The sequence below is a fragment of the Lactuca serriola genome, chromosome 5, assembly GCF_051521515.1.
Source record: "Lactuca serriola cultivar US96UC23 chromosome 5, Lser_US96UC23_V15, whole genome shotgun sequence".
NCBI classification, from domain to species: domain Eukaryota; kingdom Viridiplantae; phylum Streptophyta; class Magnoliopsida; order Asterales; family Asteraceae; genus Lactuca; species Lactuca serriola.
Window position 1 is genome coordinate 226,515,625 of NC_136412.1, and position 21,438 is coordinate 226,537,062.

The following is a 21,438-nucleotide window of genomic DNA, read 5'->3' on the forward strand; positions in this document are numbered from 1 at the left end:
GACAAAATCTTATGGGCTTCCCCATAAATTTCGTCCACTCCACTCTATGGAGTCCATCAGCTCAATTATGCAACTATCAATGATTTGCATAACAGTCCCCCAATTATTTAATCAGTCTCTTTTGATCAACAAATTAATTCCAAATTAATTTCTGATCAATACTAATTAATTAATATGGTTTCCAAATAATATATTAATCTTTTAATGTATTAATAAAACCATTTTGTGTACCAATTTAATATTCATATAATAAATCCTACTTTCTCTCCTCTTGTCATCCTGTCAAGTTGCATGAGTCAACGAAACCGAAAAGGACCATGCTCATAATCGGGTCAAGTACATACCAAAATACTTATAGGCGTAGACACCTAATCCAACAGTCTCCACTTGGATAAGTCTAATAACTATTTTGCAAGTACGACTTTGGAACCTGATCAACAATCGTAGCTTTCAAAAGTTGTTGTCAACTATGATCTTATCAGTAACGCGTCCTTTAGATAAGGGATCATATATTCCTCCATTCTAGATATTGTATGAACTGAGACATGGATTATAATCATTCTATCTGTTGATGTGTTGTTTCCAGATTTCCGATTTATGCCGACTAAAAATAGACTACAATTGAACACATCAACTTAGTCTAGGCTTGGCCAAGCGCTTAGGGGTGTCAACACTAAATCATCGAGGGGCTCACAAATATCGCTTTTATCCATCTTAGGGTAAAAGGAATGGATAAACATCGACTTAAGTTCTCGTTTGTACCTACTCATCAAATCACACACAACAATATATTTTATAACACCAAGTTACTGGTGCCTTTACATATTATCAATGTGCAACTGACTTAAAAATTACAACTCACATGTCTCGGTTGCAAGAATATAAGATATTATCGTCTCACCAATCACTTGTGATAAAATCCATGAAGTGATTCAAGTGAGTGTGGGTTTAATCTAATACTCAAATCTTATTTCAGGAGCACTCATGAACACTACAACAAACTTTTTCTATGTCTAGGACACTTTAGACAATCCACAGTCAGATTCATGACAGTCTAGCTTTAATACCTACTTCCAAAGTATTTATCGACTTTGGATGGTTTGAATAATCTTATTATTTGGGAGGTCAAAACATGCCAAGTGAAACACAATAATAATATTAATCCTATATGGCCCAAAACTTTTGAGTATAAATAAAACACCTTTATTTAATCACCATATTGATTACTCATTATTCATTGTATAATGTTTCGGATAATCAACTTATTACTTGAACTATAACAACAATTTTCCCATGCTCCAAGCATGCACACAATGTTTACCTATGGTCCTTACTTTGTGAAATAGATCAAAAGAACACATTTCCAATGATGCTCATTTCACAATTCCCAATCCTTATCACAAGTGTAAGAATATCAAATTCTTGCCACTATTAGAACATGTTAGATTCAAACATTTTATGCAACGATCCTTTTGTAATGTCAAAGCACCAAAGTCACCAAGACATTGCTAATGAAATTACAAAGTACTCTATGAAGTCTTACATTCAAAGTACATTCCTTTGAACATTCTTCTTGCATAAAAGTTTCTAATCTAGACATAGATTCTTTATATCCAACTCCTATTTATGGAAACATTTCCATATTTTCCATATGACAACTCATTCTAAATATAATCCTATCTATTCATAATAATGTCGATAGGGTCCATCCATTACTATACTTCCAACTGCCCACAAGGACCAACCCTTAGTGAACCTTAAATTGTCCTTGACATTTGTTTAATTCATTTCAGTCATATCTAGTTCTAGTCCTTTTTCCCTCTTAATGCCCTAGGTATTTGGAAAATCCAGAATGGACGAATATTATAGCAAATGCGATCGATCCTATACCCGAAGTGTATGGGATATGATACATAAGGTCTTACATAAAAACATGGTACTTTGCCAGTCTCTCACTATAATATTGTCATATACAGAATTTCTTTATGTTGAATCTTTTCAACATATCATTCATATATGTCTTTTGACTAAATTTTATTAAAATTTCTCGATATAAGATTTTAGATTTGGAATGAAGTATAAGTTCCTCTCCCTTAATTACAGCAAAACAACTTTTCAACTTCTACAACTTTGCGAATTGAACCTTTTGTTTTCTGTAATTAATATTGCTAACTTGCAACATATAATAATCATGCTCCCACTAGCATTGACATGTATTTTGAAATCATTTGGACTTCTAGAAATCAATACTTATTGACTTCTAAAGTTCATATTTTTAATACGATATGCTTCAATAAGCCTTTATCTAAGCTTCTTAAACTCATACAACTTTCCTTAGATTGCTCATATGTATGTCTAAACTAATTCAGAACTTATAGCAATAAGTCGTAAATGTTTAGACTAATTGCCAAATCTTACAATTTGAACTATGAAGAGGTATGCCGTAATCATAATCAAATTTGAGAATGCAAATATTACAATTGCTATCTCCTTAAAATCTTTATTATTGAAAGCATTTCCTCACAATCATTTTCCTGAAGTGGAGAGAAACCTTATCACTTAGATTTTATTCGTATGTGTTCCGATCCATGTGAATTTTTTCATAACCATAATCATAAGACATGGTGTGTGACAAATCCAAACTCATATGGACTGAACTTGTTCAATCTTAATTTTTTTCCTCATGGCAGCACGATGTTGCACCCCGAAACCGAAGACGGAAACGTTCCGGGGCAGAGGACGTCATGAAGTATCGTAACCAATGTACATAGTAAGCCTAGTAAACACAAAACATTACATTACATAGAATTATTACATTTGTTTGAAAGTAAAGTAATACAAATTTTATAGATACATTAGTCTAAACAAAAGTAAGACGTGACTTCCATATGTTTCGTCTTTTGCAAAAGAACTCGGGATACCTGTCTAAGGAAAACCTGAGAGTACAAGCAGTTTTAAAAATCAACATAAAGCTGGCGAGTTCATAAGCGGTTTGTTTTTCTAAAAAATGAACAAGTTTCCTTTGGTTTTCTGTAAAAGTTATGAATCCAAGAAAATCCCATATTTTCTTAAAAGTAAAGTTTAGTTATCCATTAGTTACACGGTCTAGTTAAGAACAATTCAGTTATCCCAGGAAAAACCCTTATTTTCCTAAAAGTTAGTGTTTGGTTAGCGAATCCAAATGTAATGTACAAGTATCTACCATACTTAAAATGTTTGTGTGAAGTTTCATGAAAGCCTGGTTATCCTTGAAATGTATGTTAGTTTTAACACGTATATAAAACTATTGTGTGGCAAGTAAACTAATTCTTAAGGTTATCAGCTTACTAAAATTCATTATTACCAACAAGTAAATCTCCGTTATCTAAATTGTGAGTTCCATAACCATACGACAGACTAAAAATGGCAATAAGTAGTCCATCATCAATTTATGACTTTCGTCACCCTTGAACCTTTCGGTTCGGTTGTAGCTAGCAGCCAGGTGCGGGGTAGTCAGCCCCGTATAGATCTATACACTCAAGTCACGATCTCCCTCCAGAAGATTCTGGTTACGGGGGCAGTCCTCCACTCGCGTATCTCTGTGGAGTGTTACAGAAGATGTGCCTGCAATTATTAAGATTAACGAATTTACAAGTAATAATGCGGAAAATCATGTTTTAAATTCTAATTACAAAGGGCGGTCCTCCACTCGCGTATCTCTGTGGAGTGTTACCGATGACAAAACAAATGTACTAATCTAATGCTTTTAACAGTAATAAAGTGGAAAATCATCTGAGAAATATATAATATAACAATATATAATAAGATTTGGAAACTAACTCTGCAAGTCAAACTGTTGGTTAATACGGTTTCGATTGTTAAAAGCATGTCGAATATGAAACATTTCAAATGAAATAATAAGTTTGAGTACAAGATATCCATGTACTTTTGCTTGTATTCCCCCCTGAAAACATTGAAAAACACGGAAAAAGGGTAGGGGTATGAACTCACCAGTCGAGAAGTGTGTCGGTTGAATGCTAATTGTCAGTTCGGGGATTGAAAACACGCGAGGTTCCTATGTAATATGAGAGATACATAAATTGTATCTAATTGACCTTGATCTAATTATTATATAAGGATAAACACTTCTAGACGCGAAAACACTTCAATTCAAGTGTTTGGAGTGACCCTGGTAGCATCTAAGGGTGTGTATGGCTTGGATATGGAGTTTACTCTTCAAGAGTAAACCCCCAATGGATTTTTAGGACGAATGACCAACTCCCATGAGTTTACAGCCGTAAACTCATGGTGGGGGTGTTTTTGGTTGCCTAATGGTCTTATAACTCATGAGGGGTGATGCTAGGCTTGGTTTTGAGGCATTGGAATGAGATTTGAACATGATAGGGACCATTTGAGGAGTTTACGGTAGTAAACTATGAGTTTACGGTCGTAAACTCTTATGTGTCGTGTCTTAATGTGTTTTGGTGGTCCTAGATTAATCACATGTGATTTAAACTCATTTTACAAGTCATGGGCTGAATTTAGGGCACACTATGACAAAGATATAGGAGTTTACGGCCCAGGAACCTATTCTTGGGGGGTTTATGGCCGTGAACTCCTTATGGAGTGGTTTCTATCAATTTTAAGGTCCCTAACTCGTTTGTGGTTGCTTCTAGACTTTATTCCAAGTCTTATGAGGTGTTTAAGTGGCATCTTAACACCCTAAAATGAGTTTACTGCACAAAAAATGGTGTTTACGGCCCAAGCATGTTCTTGGGCCATAAACTCATGTTTGCTCCCTAAATTTTGAGTTCAAGGTGTTCTAAGTCCATTCCTATAAGTCCTTAAGGCGATTCCAAGCTCCAAGAGTGTTTTGAAGGGGGTTTTGGGGCTCAAAAACCCCTTATATGTGAGTTTACGGCCTAGGACTATTCTAGGGCCGTAAACTCATGCTAATGGTCCTAATTCATAATTTAAACACGAATTTGAAGGTTGAAGAGGTTATACAATGAGTTAGGATAGTTACCTTGATGATTTGGAGCTTGAATTGGATGATTTTGGACCAACGATTGAATTGTAGAGAGAGAGTAATGAGAGAGGGAGCAAAAGCTTTAAAATGAAGTCATTTGAGCTTTATTTATGGTTCGAGTTTGGGACACGGTGGAATTCTACCCGATACTGACGATAGACGAGGCTTTTGGTTGCACCCGATTAAGTTGTCGTAACCCGATATGGTCGAAACTAAAATTTTTCTAAATAATAACTTGGAATGTTTTCTTGGGTTTCTAACGTGTTTGGATACCAATTAAGTCATAACGGAAGTCTCAAAAATAATGACTTAATTTAAAATTTTAAACGGAAACAATTCGAAAAAGATGAATTTTATGGACGGAAACGGGTTACGGCGATGGAGCAAACTTCGGGTTGTCACACACGAGCTCCCACCATTGCTTCCAAGTTCTTAAGCAATTCACCTATACATATCAATGATCTTTCATTAATCAAGGTGCTTCACCTCTATGCATTCAAATGAGAACTCATAGAACTCACATGAATAGCTAACTTAACTGGAATGGCACAGAAAATAAGAATATGTCAACTAGTAATTAATCAAATCTTGAAGCTTTTCAAGATAATTAAGACTCCCACTAACCTCTTGACATATAAGATTCCCTTATCAAGAAACATTTCTTGACAAAAAAATACTCAAGAGTGTGGATTCTTATCAATACAACGCTTCATACAATTGGTCTTAGTCGGTCTTTGTCTTATCCAAGACATCACAACTTACCAATTTCAAATGTGCAGGAATAAGAAAACCTTTCCTACTCCACACTTGATGAGTGTTTTAAACTTACTAAAGACGTGTCACTCAATATCACAATCTTGGAGTACGATTCTAAAACTTGATTTTGGAACGAAGTATGATTCACCTTTTGATTTAACCACTTCAACAATTCATGATTCCTCTTCTTAGCCATACTAGTGCACTAAATTGTCCTTAGAGGATCAATTGTGACATGGTTTCATAATCACTAAGATGATCATAAAACATGATACAAAAGTACTCTCCCTTCTTTTTAGATTTGAAGAAACTTTTATCTTTCTGCCTAATTGACTTTTATTATTCATTCTACTATTCATTGAAACTTTTCAATGATTCAGATCTACACTTAATCTTGTAAGTATAACCATACTTACTAAACTTTTAACAAATCATCACGAATACTCTTATCATTCTTTGTGACGGACTTGACCTAGTGCACAACAATGGATACTAGATCCTTTATTCCTTCACTTGACTCAAATACTTATGTGAACAAGGAATTAGTCTTAGTTTCCTAAATATGAAGGTTCTCATTCATCACACAATAGAAGTTGTATGATTCCAAAGTTTCTGTCCAATTGAAACTTGGGTGATGAGAATATTCCTTATTGGTAAATTTCTGACACTACCACAAACAACATAACTAAGAATCACATTCATTTCAATATTGCATAGAAACAAACATCAATTTTCACAAATGTCATTGCAAGGAATTATAAATAAGACAAAAATAAAAATTTATTTTATTTATAAAAACGCTGAAAAGACTATTCCTTACAATGAAATTCAAATGAAAACTATGCTATTACATATTCCTAAGCAATCTATCATAACACCAAGTAGTAGCTCAAAAAATTCAATCATGGAATCATGCGATCGAAATCCATTTCTTCGCGATCAGACTCAGCTCACTTCTTCCTTTAAGATTCCTTTCTTTTCTTCGCTCCTACAACACATCAAAATGAAATCTTAACACATCATGTATTAAGAATCTAAAATAGAAAACTTAATAGAGTTAGATAGTCGATTTTACCTGAAGCAAAGCCATACATCTTCACTATCATATCTTCGCGGTCTCATAGGTAAATCTAGCAACTTCACATTCAATGCCCCTTCTCTTGGCAATTGAAAAAATGGACTCTTTTGGAATGGTACACCGAACAATCTCAGACTTAGCCTTTCTCTTGCTTAGAGAAAACCTTTCTAGACTTCCAATGTTGCCATTGTCCATAGAACGTTGGGACGTTGATTTACCAGACAAATTTGCTTGACCAATCCGCCAAATCATTGCTGATTCAGCAGCAATAAACAAATAGGTAAGATCAATGAGGGTCATGTGTTTGTCCATCATATAGTACACTCTAATGAACTAACTATATGAGTCAGCAAGTGATTGAAGAACCCAGTCAACAACCAACTTCCTTGAGACATTGACACCCAACATCATCAACCTGCCAATGTGTGACTTCATCACTAAGACGTGTGCACACACAGACTTTCCATATTCGTGTCTTTTTTCCAATAGGGCTTGAGTGACTTTGAACTTCTCAAGTATTTGAACATGTGGGTCAGGGAGAATTATTGGAGGATGTTGAGGTAGTGATGCATGGTTCCATTTCCACAATCCAATCGTGAAACATCATCTTCATGTGGAAAACCATTTCCAAAGGATTCAGGAAGACCATAGTTGTTAGATTTTGACATCTACAAAACGGGAGAAATTCAAGTTAGTTTATAAAAATCCTTAACATAACACCCAAATGATATATCAAGGCTAGGATCCAACACAATATTCTACAACTCGGAAGAGGGATGACGAAATCCGGTTGCAGAATATTTGAAGGTAGGTAAATGACAATTTACCAATTTCCACCATGAAAAACGAAAATTGAAAATTAGGTTTTAAATGTATTGAAACTCCTAAATCCTTTGAGATTCATTGAACTTTTTGAATGGCATGTTTAAATCTCGATTTTTCCCATCATGTTTGCGACTGGGATGTCAAGGATCACAACCAAGGTGTGGATAACCATGCAAGTTAGCTTGGTACTCTCGAAGATGTATATCACCTAGTCAATGTGTCGGTTGACCACAGACGCTCCATTGATCTATGATAATATACAAGGTACCCATTGCCATCCTTCATTGGTCCTATATTAGTGTGTCGGTTAACCACACACGCTCCACTAACGACCAACAAGGAGCAATGTGCAATTTCATGGATTAGCACCAACTCCACATTTTTCTTAAAGTAACTAAGATTTGGGAATTTATAAAAGTGTGTAGTTACTTCGTATTTCATTATACTTATAATGGAAGGTTTTTTCATATCCTGCCCATTCGAGTAACTACCCTCCACTAGTCAAGGGTTTGGTGGGTAAGAGTTGATACCCATTCAATCGCCATTTTATAGGCAATTTCCTTAAACACCCCTTATAGACCAGCTTCATGAATGAGGCCTACTATCGATAATACTGACTCTTTACTCATACACATATAATATTAGACTTTTAATTTTATATATAGTATAAGGATATATTTTACACTTTTAAATTACTATGTGATTTAATCTATTAATAAATTAGACTTTTAATTTGATTAACTTAAACCATATAATTATGGATTTATTAATCATCTCTTTTAATTAATCACTTAATTAATTTAACTAAACCATAAGGGTGTAATTTGAACTTTTCAAACTAATAGGGTTTTAGAGTTTAATTTTTCAAAATTAAAAATTTTTAATTAAATTTTAAATTCCAAAACTTGGGGAAAATTTTTGAAACCTTTCAAAACATTAGGGTTTAACTATTTAAATTTCAAAAACTAAAACTTTTAAGTTCAAATTTAAAGTATAAAACCTAAAGGGTGTAAATTGAAACTTTTGAAACTTACTAGGATAAATATTTGACTCATAATAATCCTATATTATCCATATTTAACCAAATTCATTAATTTTGATAAGGATAATCATTCCAAACATAAAAAAATCAATTTTAGGCAATAAAAACGAGTTTTTAAATTATTCTTAACAAAATCTGCTCAAAAAATAAAAAATCCCGGCAACTGCACCCTGGACTCGCCAAGTCGGCATCGCAGATAGCAAAAATTCGACTTTTTGATCCTTTGGTAGTTCACTTTTGCATCTATTCAACTAGAAAAATGACTTAGGCCTTGATACTATTGTTGGGTTATGACCATAACATCATTCATATGGTGTTCATGTAACGCTTATTGCTTTAATCTAGGTTTTTCTAATTAAACATACAACATTTAATACCAAAGCAATAAACCCAATGAACTAGCATATAATTTGAAATTGACCTTTGATTAAGGTTAGAAACATTACCTAGATTGTTAGGTAGCAATAACAATCAAAATCTTTCTTGATCTTGACTTCTGAAAGCCTAGTGCCCCTAGTGTTGCACCTCTAATGGAGTCACAAACACCCAATGCAAGAAGAATACTTGGAGAGGGAAGTATTTCATCTAGGGTTCTCTTAGAAGACTTGGTGGCCGAAAATCCTTAGTATAGGGGTTTATTTATACCTGTGGCTGCTAGGGTTTTAGGTGGAAACCCTAATAGGACTGCATAAGCATTAAGCAACCCATAAACTCCTTCCTTAGAGCCCATGAACAAAATCTTATGGGCTTCCCCATACATTTCGTCCACTCCACTCTATGGAGTCCATCAGCCCAATTATGCAACTATCAAATATTTGCATAACAGTCCCCCAATTATTTAATCAGTCTCTTTGGATCACAAAATTAATTCCAAATAAATTTCTAATCAAAAGTAATTACATAATATGGTTTCCAAATAATATATTAATCTTTTAATATATTAATAAAACCATTTTGAGTACTAATTTATTATTCATATAATAAATCCTATTCTCTCTCCTATTTTCATCCTGTCAAGTTGCATGAGTGAATGCAACCCAAAAGGACCATGCTCATAATCGGGTCAAGTACATACCAAAGTAGTTATGGGCTTAGACACCTAATACAACACTCCCAACATACACAACTTCAATCTAGATGGCCACTTGATCCCTCTTCCTTCCTGACTGGGATTTGAAACTTACCCTAGTTCCACACCTGATTCAATTCCCGAAATTCTGAATGATTCTTGGCCACTTGGATTTGTCGAAGCTCTTCGAACCCATAAAATTTTGATGGATTTCCAGCCCATATTACCTTCTAATAACTAGAACCGCTGACAAGTTGCACTTAAAAATACTAGCATTAAATAACTAGAACATCTTAGTGATCGCCCAACTCTTAAAATACAAATGAGCACTCCTTGAAATCTCAACAAGCCCGATAACCCTGATAGATTCCCATGATACAACACCAAATACTTTGGTCTTTTTTGTTGGTGACAAATACCATAACCCATGCTATGAATTTCCAAATCTTCACTCCAACTTCCCATCCTCAGACTGATCTCTCAATTCCAACCATCTTCAACCCTTGTGATAATAAAATTCCCCTGACACCTCCAATGACTGAACAAAATCATGCGGTTCCCAAAATGATCTCCACGCTACCGCTTCTTCCCTAGCACCGGTAGTGATCGGACCCAAACGTCCTGCCATAGATGACTGTTGATCCTTCCTGAATAAATGCTTTCATAACAGAACTTTGACATCGTTGCAGAACTATTCAATTGAGTCGACCATAGACCTTCAAAACGATACCCCTCACTTGACCCCATCAAAGAACCGGAACAACAATTGAACAAAAGGAATTCCGTTCAGCAAGATATGATACACTAATGACTCTCGGCATGCAAAAATGGCATATAACAATTCTTGATGGTATAAACCAGGCATTAACAAAGATCTAGATTAAATACAATGGTTACCCATACCCAAACAATATTCCAAAGCAATATAAATACTAATAATAATAAAGAAAAAGAAAAAGATAACATACCCGTAATAGCATCTGATGAAACCCTGGCATCCCCCAACTGTCACTGTAATTCTTGCCTCCTCACTGTTGGGGCTCTTCCCCTATTCTTTTGACCATCGATGATCCTCAAAGTAACTAGAGTAGGTGCACTCACTACTCCACCCCTCAATATCTGACAGGTTGCCTTCTTGTGGCCCACCTAGTTGTGGTGAAAACACATTGGAGTTTACGCATTAGGGAATTCCCTAGTAAAATGACCCATCATATCACAACTGAAACATCCTTGACCTATCTCCCAACATCCTCCCTCATGGCTCCTCCCGCACTTAGCATAACGACCCTGACCCTAATGGCCTCCTGAATGTTAATCCTGAGTCCTGGACCTCTTTGCCTGGCCCACTGAAAACTGAGTCTGCTCTAGCTTCCTCTTCCTGAGATGCTCCAAATCAATCCCATGCTCTCAGGCTCTAGCAATCATATCATTCAGGGTCTCACACCCTGATAAACTCACAAACTTGCTGATGTTATCTCTCCACATATCATTATATCTCACTTTCTTCATCTCCTCGTCCGCAACATAATGTGGAACCAACAAAGCTCTCTCCTGGAACTTGGCAGTGATCTCTGTCATAGTCTCAGCCGTCTGGAAAAGGTCTTGAAACTCTCTCACCAATTGTTGCACCTCGATAGCTGGTGCAAACTCGATTCTAAACCGGGTCACAAACTCGTCCCATGTCATCGTCTTTAGGGCTTCGCCTCCCAATGTAAAGTCTACCTCCTCCCACCAATCTTGGGCTCTGTCATTCAGAGGACTGGAGGTAAATCTAACCTTTGACCCCTCAGGGTAGAAACTCATCTGGAAAGCGTTAGCCATATCCACTAACCTCAGTACGGAATGCGCCCAGACGCTCATCCAAATTCCCCTCCTTGACTGTACTAAAGATCAGATGAGTCTGCTCCAAGATATCGTAGGTAATCTCTGATGAGATGAACTCCCGTATCTGCTTATCAATTGGCTTAGTACCTGCACCTGAGCCTGAACCTGAACCCGAACCTCCTTCCTGAGTGCTCATCACCATACTGAAAAACAACATTCGAATGATTAGAACATATCCAAGAATCCTCATCCCATATACTTCCTAGATTCCTGGAAACTCTCCTCGATTCGAGTATGGATCATGTGCGTTAAGTAGTACGGGCCCAATACTACCTTCCATACATATCCATATTTTCCTTATGAATCATCCTGAAACCTCTAAGTCACTTTCTCATACTGATACACCAAGTACTCGCTAAATAGCGTTACCAGAACCACTGAAGCATTTCCTAGGCTTGCCTAGGTTTCTGACCTCACCCTGCCATCAGCTACTGAAGAACTCCCCATAATTTCAGTTACCCACCTCATGAATATAATCACATGCAACAAATCTTAGATAATCCTTCGAGTATAATACTCTTCCCTGCAATAATTAGACTCAAACGAGAGTTGTGCAATAGGGTCAAACCCATCACTTTAATATTATCCAATCTTTATCACATGTGACTTGATGTATTCACTTAATAGCTAACTCACATCACTTAAGAGTTCCAAAAAGCACAAAGCAAGAAACAATTGTGTTGTATCACTCCAATCAATATAATAACCAAAGGACATTAACACTCACATACTGCAACAATGCTAGGAACTTTCAGTCTCACTGTCGGTTGCCTTATGCATGCAAATTATAGACAATACATGATAAAATAGACTTTCGAATAAAAGACTCTACCCTAGGACCACAGCCCAACGACGAACAGGAAATAAGGCCAAAACAATCATTTTGGGGCTATATTATCCTAACCGTATACAATTTTTAAAGCATACACTTAGCAATCCCTTATACCAATACATATTCCTAATCTAGCATCCCATGCTTCCTAGGATACAAGGCATCAAATAACAGGCCAATCTATCATTCAACTCCTATAAGTATCCATAGCTTTATCCTAGCATGCAAACATTCAAACCATATAACATATCAACATGTATGGGTATTCTAGGAATCACTTATTTGAGCTCAAACGATTACACGCACACCACCCCTTTCTTATGTTAGAGAATCCTTTGATAAAATATTTATTTTATGAAAATTTCACCAAACCTTCAGTTTGAGTTCAGACACAACTGAGAGTATGTCCAAATCACTCAAACAAAGGCTCTGATACCAAGTTTTAATGAACCAAAATTTATGAGGTAAAAATTTCATTTTTAATTCAATCAAAACATTAATTATCTTTAAGTCAACATTCAATACCCTTTTTTTAATATTTTAAAAGTACTTTCTAAGAAAAATGTTATTGGAGTACAATCCCAGAATCGTCGTAAAGCGGAAACATTGGTGGATGCATTGCGATCAAGTCGGGGCCTTCCCTTTTGTAACGAAGTACCTGAAAACATAACCATAAAAACCATAACCACAATGCTTAGTGAGTTCCCCAAAATACCAAATGCCATAAATATAACCAAGCATATCTGGGTGCTTGCAATCTCCTACGGTCTATTTCAATCAAATACCATGTCTATTTCACCCTCTCGCATTACCATACACATCAAACATATAGTGGGCCCTGCCCTTCATTGGGACCCGCCCAATATAGATAAAACAAATAAACACATAATGCATAACACGCGTAATAATCACAATGATACATAGCATATAGTATGGTCATTGGGCCCCGCCCAATATCGGGGCTTCCCCGGTAAGCATACAAGCACATATCACATGCAAGAGTCACGCATACATCAAGCATCCTAACATAGTAAACCATGAGCCGGCATTGGTGCCTTCAAACCCGCTAAAGCACAGTGCGGAAAATTACATCAAGATGTCGAATATCTTAGATAAAAGCTCAGATTGCCGATTTGGAAAATCCATATGCGTTAGCACCAACAAATAATACAAAATTAATAATTTGTCCACAACCCATATCTAGGATCCAAGTCCGATTGTTCAACACTCGGGGTAAAAGTCCATTTTTCCTTTCCCTCACTTGGTCCAAAATTTGAGGCCCACCAATAGCATCAAAAGCCCATTATAGCCGAAGTTCCTAAAAGATACCCAAACTTTCAAATGGGACCAAGCACCAAAAAGGCGTACAAACTAAAACTTGGGCCCAAATAGGCCCAAAACCCAAAAACCAAATCTCACATTGTAACAAGTGTTATTCATGTCATGAGAGCTCACTCAATCAGATCCCTAATCATCATGACTCAACATAGAAAAATCAGCTAAGGGAAAGTCAACAGGGCTGCCCTAACGTCATGAGAAGCCTTTCTCACGTCGTGATCCCGAAGAAAATGACCAAAAATGGGACCAAACGCTTCTCACATCGTGAGACCTTCCGTATCATGTCGTGAGAACAGTCTGAGGCTACAAACACAATTTTTAAGTCCTTAATCCATTAAGCCTTCAATCCTATTGCTTCCAGGATCTAACAAGGAATCCAAAGGCCAATAAAAATGATTAGTTGATGGCTATGCATGCCCCAACCTTGTCCTAAACCCATCTTAGGTCAAAATGACAATAAATGGCCCTATACTCAAAAAATATTCATAAATTTAACCACACTTCAGATTCATAAGACTAAGTCATAAGAAACGACTCATTGATCTATAAAGTTGTCAAATTTATGGATCCCTTCCATGCAGTCCCATATAAACATGCAAAGAGGAGATTAGAATTTAGATCTATCAATTTTAGCTCATAAAGATTGAATCTTAGAGACTTACAATGGTCCAAAATGTGCACAAGATGATAATGATGAAGCCTCCTTGTTGAACCAACACTCTAGAACCTCTTCTTCTTCTTCTTCTTCTTCTTCTTCTTCTTCTTCTTCTTCTCTTCATCTTCTAGATACCAAAACACTAAACTGGATTCAATATCATCAAGATGATTTAGGGTTAGGGTTTTCCGAGTCAGGTGAAGGTGGAGGCTTATAAATGAACCCTAAAACCGAGATAAAGGGACCTAAATACGTAGGAAACCCTAAAAATTCATGGCTTAGGATGCAACGAGCCTCACTTCATGAGCTCAATCCCAGATAGAATCTTCATGCGGCCCTCCTGACGTCGTGATCCTCCATGCCTCACATCGTGAGGAAACCTTTTTCTTCCAAAATCCAACCTTTGAGCCTACCAAATCCTAATTCGATTCAACCAAGACAACTTATGTTACAATTTGGTAGTGAGAGTTATTAGTTGTAGTCAGCGCAACATTAACCTGAGCTTTATTTGACTTTCTTAGTCAAGTGAGTCTTCTCACTATACTATTTAGGATGATAGCTTTCTTTTTGACGCTTGCATTGTGTGTTGGGCGTGGCCTACTTGTATTATGGTCAAGATTCGTTGGGTGAGACCCATTTTGTGTGAGGGTGAGGCCAGTTGGGTAAGACACATTATATGTGAGGGTGAGGCTTGTTGGGTGAGACTTGTTATGTTTGGGTGAGGCCCATATGGTTATGTCATTTTTTGGGGACTCACTAAGCTTTGTGCTTATGGTTCGTGTTCTGCATTGGTTATTGGTAAGTTTTATTCTAATGTTTTAATGATATATTCCCGTGGACTGGTTTTGGAATAATTCGTTTATATGGTTATTACTTTTAAAAATGAAAATTTTACTATGAACTTTTGGGATGTTACAAGTTGGTATCAGAACCTTGGTTTGATGGATTCGGGCACACTCTCGGGTGTGTCTCAACATAAACTGAGGAATTGGTAATCTTTTTTAAAAGAGAATAAGTTTTGTAAAATCTTTTCTTAAAGAAAGGGGGTGTGACGCTTGCAAGCAGACAAGCTCAAGTAACTCATTCCCAAAATACCCATACATGTTAATACGTTAAATGATATGGAATGTTTCCATGCTAGGATAAGGCTAAGGATACCTTAAGGAATTGCATTATAAATAGCCTGATTTATGATGCCTTGTAGTCTAGGAGGAATTTGATGCTATGTTAGATTTAGAAGTGATTTCTTAGTGTATGCTTTAAAAAATCATATACGGTTACGATCATATAGCCCTAAAATGATTGATTTAGCCTCATTTCATGTTCCATGTCTAGTTGTAGTCATAGGGTAGAATCATTTATTAGATAGTATATTTCATACAATATTGTGTATAATTTTCATGCATAAGGCAACCTATAGTGAGAGTGGAAGTTCCTAGCATTATAGTAGCAAGTGATTTAGTGGATGCCTTTTTATGTTTTTTGTCTTTTAAGTGTTACTGCACGAATGCTTCTTGTTTTGTGCTTTGTAGGACTATTGGTGATGTGAGTTAACCATTTAGTGAAGACGTTAAGTTACATGTTGCAAAGGTTAAATAACCTCAGAGTAATTGATTTGGCGCTATTTTGCAGCTCTCGACTGTGTTTCACTGTTATACAGTTAAGTCTTTTAGTCAAAGGATTATATATCTAAGCTTTGTTGCATGTAATTATATTCATGAAGTAGTTAACTAACATAAGTGGGAGTTCTTTAGTGGCTGATAGCAGGGTGAGGTGAGGAATCTATGAGCGCCTACAAAGTATTTTAGTGGGTATGGATGTGTTGTATAGCTGGTACTTAGAATACCAGTTTGAAAGTATGACTTAGAGGATTCAGGATAATTCTTTAGGAAAGTATGGATAGGTGTGGAAGGTAGTATTGTGCACGTACTATTGAAAACATAGGATTCGTCCTCAAATCAATGGAAGTCACGAAGAATCTTGGAAGCCTGAAAATGAGGATTAATTGGGAATTTTCTGATTCTGGTATGGTTGTTTCTTAGTATCGTGATCAACACGCGTGGAGGAGGTTTTGGTTATGGTTCATGTTTAGGCTTCGGTGTTGAGCTGTTAGATGACGGTATGTATGAGTTTAGCTATATATCAGCTTTCTATGGTTTGTGAGAGGAATGCATGGTTCTTAGTCAATGTTGGATTAAGGAGATGGAGGGTATCTTTCAGACCATGCCCTATCCCATAAAAATCAAGTTTCAGTTTGATTTAGACCTTTTACGTCATGCATAAAAGATTTGTTGGGATTTGATTATGTAATCTAGTATGATTTCCAAGTTGGAGGCTATGTCATTGGATGATTTCATCACCCATTTCAGATAGAGATCTTCGTTGGTTTTGTCATACATGTCAACAAAGAACTCTGCTAAGAAGCCCAAGAACTTCGATTCACAAGCTACTGGCTAGCAGGGTCGGGGCCATTGTGATGGGTGTAGGAGTTCCGATAAAGGGAACTATCATGAGAAGGGAATGAGTTGCTTCAGTTGCCACTAGATTGATGACTTTGGTTGGGAGTGTCCAAAGGGATTAAAGTTGATTTGTTTTCACTTCAACTAGGTGGACCATAAGAAGGTAGACTGTCTGAGATTGAGATGTGGAGCGACATGGCCACCTGTTCCAGTTGCACTAAGAATTATTAATGGTCGTGTTGGCAGAATGGAGGCTCCAGTGGTGGGGAGCCGAGCGTTTCAATTGCAGGCCGAGGAGGCCCGACCTCCGCCATAGGTCGTTGTGGGTATTTATGATATTCATTTCCTTAATGCTCTTATTATTTATGCCCAGGATCATATCCATGTGTGTATGAGACGCTATGTTCGGTTTGGTTAAGTCCTCGCCTAAGGATCGTAGTTTCTTTGTGGTTGCTTAGTTATTATTTTTATTGAAGGGTTTTTCATATGTCATTCTTCATACCAGGAATCGTGTGGAAGAGTATATGGATGATCCGGTTATAGGTGTCGGTTCGAGAGGCGTCGGTCAGTGATAGCGTTAGCCCTAAGTGGGAGTGAGCTGAGTTTGTACTTGGAGAATCAGCAGCCAGAGTGATTTTGATGGATTCATCGCAATGGGTCGAAGGAAGTTTTAGTGTAAGTTCTTGGGGGTTTTGGAGTTCAAGATAGTTGAGATCTTTTATGGTTGAGGGGTATAACAGATTGGTCAGATCATGATTGTAGGGTGAGTTGTCAGATTCATTCTTCAAGGGATACACATGTGGTTCTCATATCGAGAGGCTCTAGGGAAGGATCTCGTTGTAGCCAATTGTTCCCTTGGCGACAACAAAGACGAATTGAAGGAGTTTTTTCTTTCTTAAGGTGAATGTCAGATGTTGTGTTCATTAGCTAATTGGATTTATTGATATCACTAGTAGTGTAAGCGTTGGTTTGATCTATCAACTTCTGGGTGTGGTTGATATATGTTCGCATGAGCTGGTCCCAGTAGCGAGTGGATCGATATATTACACATCTATGTATTTCGATAATTGGTTTATTTGTAAAGGGAATGTGCTTTGGATGCGACAATCTTTGTCAAGGGTGTCATAGTTTTCGATCTGGTTTGGGGTATGGGTACCCTACACTGTTTGGTCATGGGATTTTAGTTCTAGTTGAAGGGTTTTGAGCATTCTAATAGTCCTATGGTGTACATGCAACCCTATGAACCTTGGATCTATGTTTTCTCTATTATATATGCAAATAATTGATATTCCAAGGTTTCACCCAAACTGGCATACTGTGAAGCAACTATACTACAAGAAACCAGTTAGATAACATACCTTTTGATGAAGCTTGAAATCTTCAACTTTAAGAGCTTATCCCCAATAGTGTGGAAGCCTCAAGTGGAATCACAAATCGCCAAAACCAACTTGGAATAACTAGAGAATAAGGATACTTAGGTTCCTCTTATGAAATCGGCCTTGCTCTCATTTCTATGCACTAGTGCCAATTTCATGAACCAAGGACCTCTTTATATAGTGTGGAGGATTACGGTTACATTCATGTAAACCCTAATACCCACGACCTTTCATTTCCATAGGATCCATGGGTTAAACACTCCATAGACTATCCATGAAAGCTTAGCCCAACCAAAATGAACTTGGTCCACCACATATATATATATATATATATATATATATATATATATATATATATATATATATATATATATATAATAGTCCATATTTAATTAGTTCCTTTTTTATCACTAGATATCTCTAAATTAATTCTTGATCAATACTAGTTAAATAATATGATTTCATATTAATATATTAGGACTTATAATATATTAATATAAATCACTAGTATCATTTTTCTCATTTTGTCTATCCAATTGTTCCGGTGAAGTGCAACTCAAATGGACCATGCCAAGTCGGGTCGAATACATACCAATAATAGTTAAAGGCTTAGACATCTAATCCAACAGTCTCACACTTGGATAAGTCTAAAACTATCATTGTGTATGACTCCAAAATCCTACTGGCAATTTTAGCTCTGAAAGTCACTGTCGTACTCGGAACAAATCAATGACGCGTCCATTAGATAAGGGATCATATATTCCTCCATTCTAGATATCATATGGTCTGAGACATGAATTATAATCATTCTATCTGTCCATTTTTTATTTCCCGATTTCCGATTTATGACGACCGACTAATTGAACAAATCAAATCAATCCACTCTTGGCCAAGCACTTCGGGGTGTTGTGGATTTGACTAAGCTCATCATGCTAATCCAGTTGGTATGCAACATTGCCCACCCGGGCGGTAATCCTGAAAGGACCAATAAACTAGGGGGCAGCTTTCCCTACTTCAGAAACCGGATGTCACCTTTCCAAGGTGACACCTCCAGAAGTATAGAGTACCCCACCTGAAACTTTTGTTCTGAACGTCGATGGTCTGCATAACTCTTTTGTTGGGTCTGTGCAACTCACAACCTGTCGTGGACTTGTTGAATCAACTCAGTGGTCATGAGCACCACCTCAGTACTCTCCATGACCCGATGCTCGACCTCTCCCTAACAAACCGGGGTCCTACACCTCCTTACATACAACATATCGAAGGGTGGTCAATCAATACTAGCATGATAAATGTTGATGTAGGAGAACTCGACCACTGGAAGATAAGTATCGCAACTCCTTGCAAAATCTAACACACATGCCTAGAGCATATCTTCAAGCGTCTGAATCATCCACTCACTTTGTCCATCTGTCTAGGGTGGTATGGTTTACTAAAATGCAACTAAGTACACAACTCCTCATGAAACTTTCTCCCAACCCTGGAGGTGAAGCGAACATCTTGGTCTGAAACCACTAAAATTGGAACCACATACTGAACCGCCACCACCCGAATGTAAATCTCATGTATATTGTCAATAGATATATTCCTGGAAGTCAGTATGAAGTGTGCATTCTTGGTAAATCTATCAACAATGACCCAGATCGAATCATCTCCACGCACCGTCTTTGGTAGTTTAGTGATAAAATCCACAACGAGCTCCCCCTATTTCTGATGGGTTTTATGAATAAGAACAATCCTATGTGCTCATACAAACCCTAATGCTTGGATCTAGGTTTCTCTATTGTACATGCTTTGAATCCAAGACTTGCAACCCTAGATCTAACATATGTAATTCAAAATCAGCATCATAAGAACAGATCTAAGTGTTTACCTCTTTCAAATTTGTTGAAAGCCTTGGAATCTTCTTGATCTTTAGCTTAGAGTCACAATTGTAACTCCTCTAATGGTTCACAAACCCCACAAGACAGAAGGCAATATGAGAGAGGGTGAGAGATTCTAAAATCGGCCCTAGGGTTCTCTTGGAATCAAGTGTAGCCGATTTTCATAGCCTAAGGGTCGTATTTATATTATAGGCTACTAGGGTTTCAATCTAAAACCTAATGGACAACTTAGCCACCAAGCAGCCCAAGGAACCTTCTGGAATATGGCCTTTGACGAAAATATGATGGATCCCCATCATAATTTCGTTCCCCCTTTAGTACAATAGGTTTCGCAGCCCAAAACTCAACTATCATACATTTGACAGTTTATGCCCCTTTATTTAATTAATCTCTTTTAGTCACCAAATTAATTCCTAATTAATTTATGACCAATACTAATTAAATAAATATGATCTCTCCTTTAATATATTATTCTTATAATATATTAATAAGCCATAATATTCCCTCTCTCTCTCCTTAAAGGACCATGCACAACCGGGTGAAGTACATACCAAATATAGTTACAGTCTTAGACACTAATCCAACAATTTCCACATGACACCGCTCTACAAACCATGATATCTCCATTTTCATAAAGGGACACCAATAACATAACGTCAGATCCTTATACACCTTCATGGCCCCTAGGTGGATCGAAAACTTTAACTTATGAGCCTTATCTAACACTGTTTGCCTCACCCCACCGGTAATCGTAAACCAAACTCTGCCAGACTATGTCAACAAGCCCCGACCATCTCTAACAAATAAAGGAATATGTCCCATGATCCACTCTGCCTTTTAACTTACCTTTTTCAAACCTTCTAATTAAGCCTTCTTGATTATATCCAACAGAGGAGAAATAATAACCATCCTCAGACATAAATCCCCGATAGGAGCACTCACTATCTTACGGCTCAAGGCTTCTGCCACAATATTGGCCTTTCTAGGGTGGTACAAATCTTCATAATCACAATCCTTTACCACATCCAACAACCTCCGCTGCTTCATATTGAAGTTTGGCTGATCCGTCAGATAGCTCAAGCTCTTATGGTCAGTGTATATAGTACACTTAACCCCATACAGGTAATACCTCCATATCTTGAGGGATAAAACTATGGCCCCCAAAATCAAATTGTATGTAAGATAATTTACCTCATCAGGATTCAGCTGCCTCGAAGCAAAAGCAAGCATATG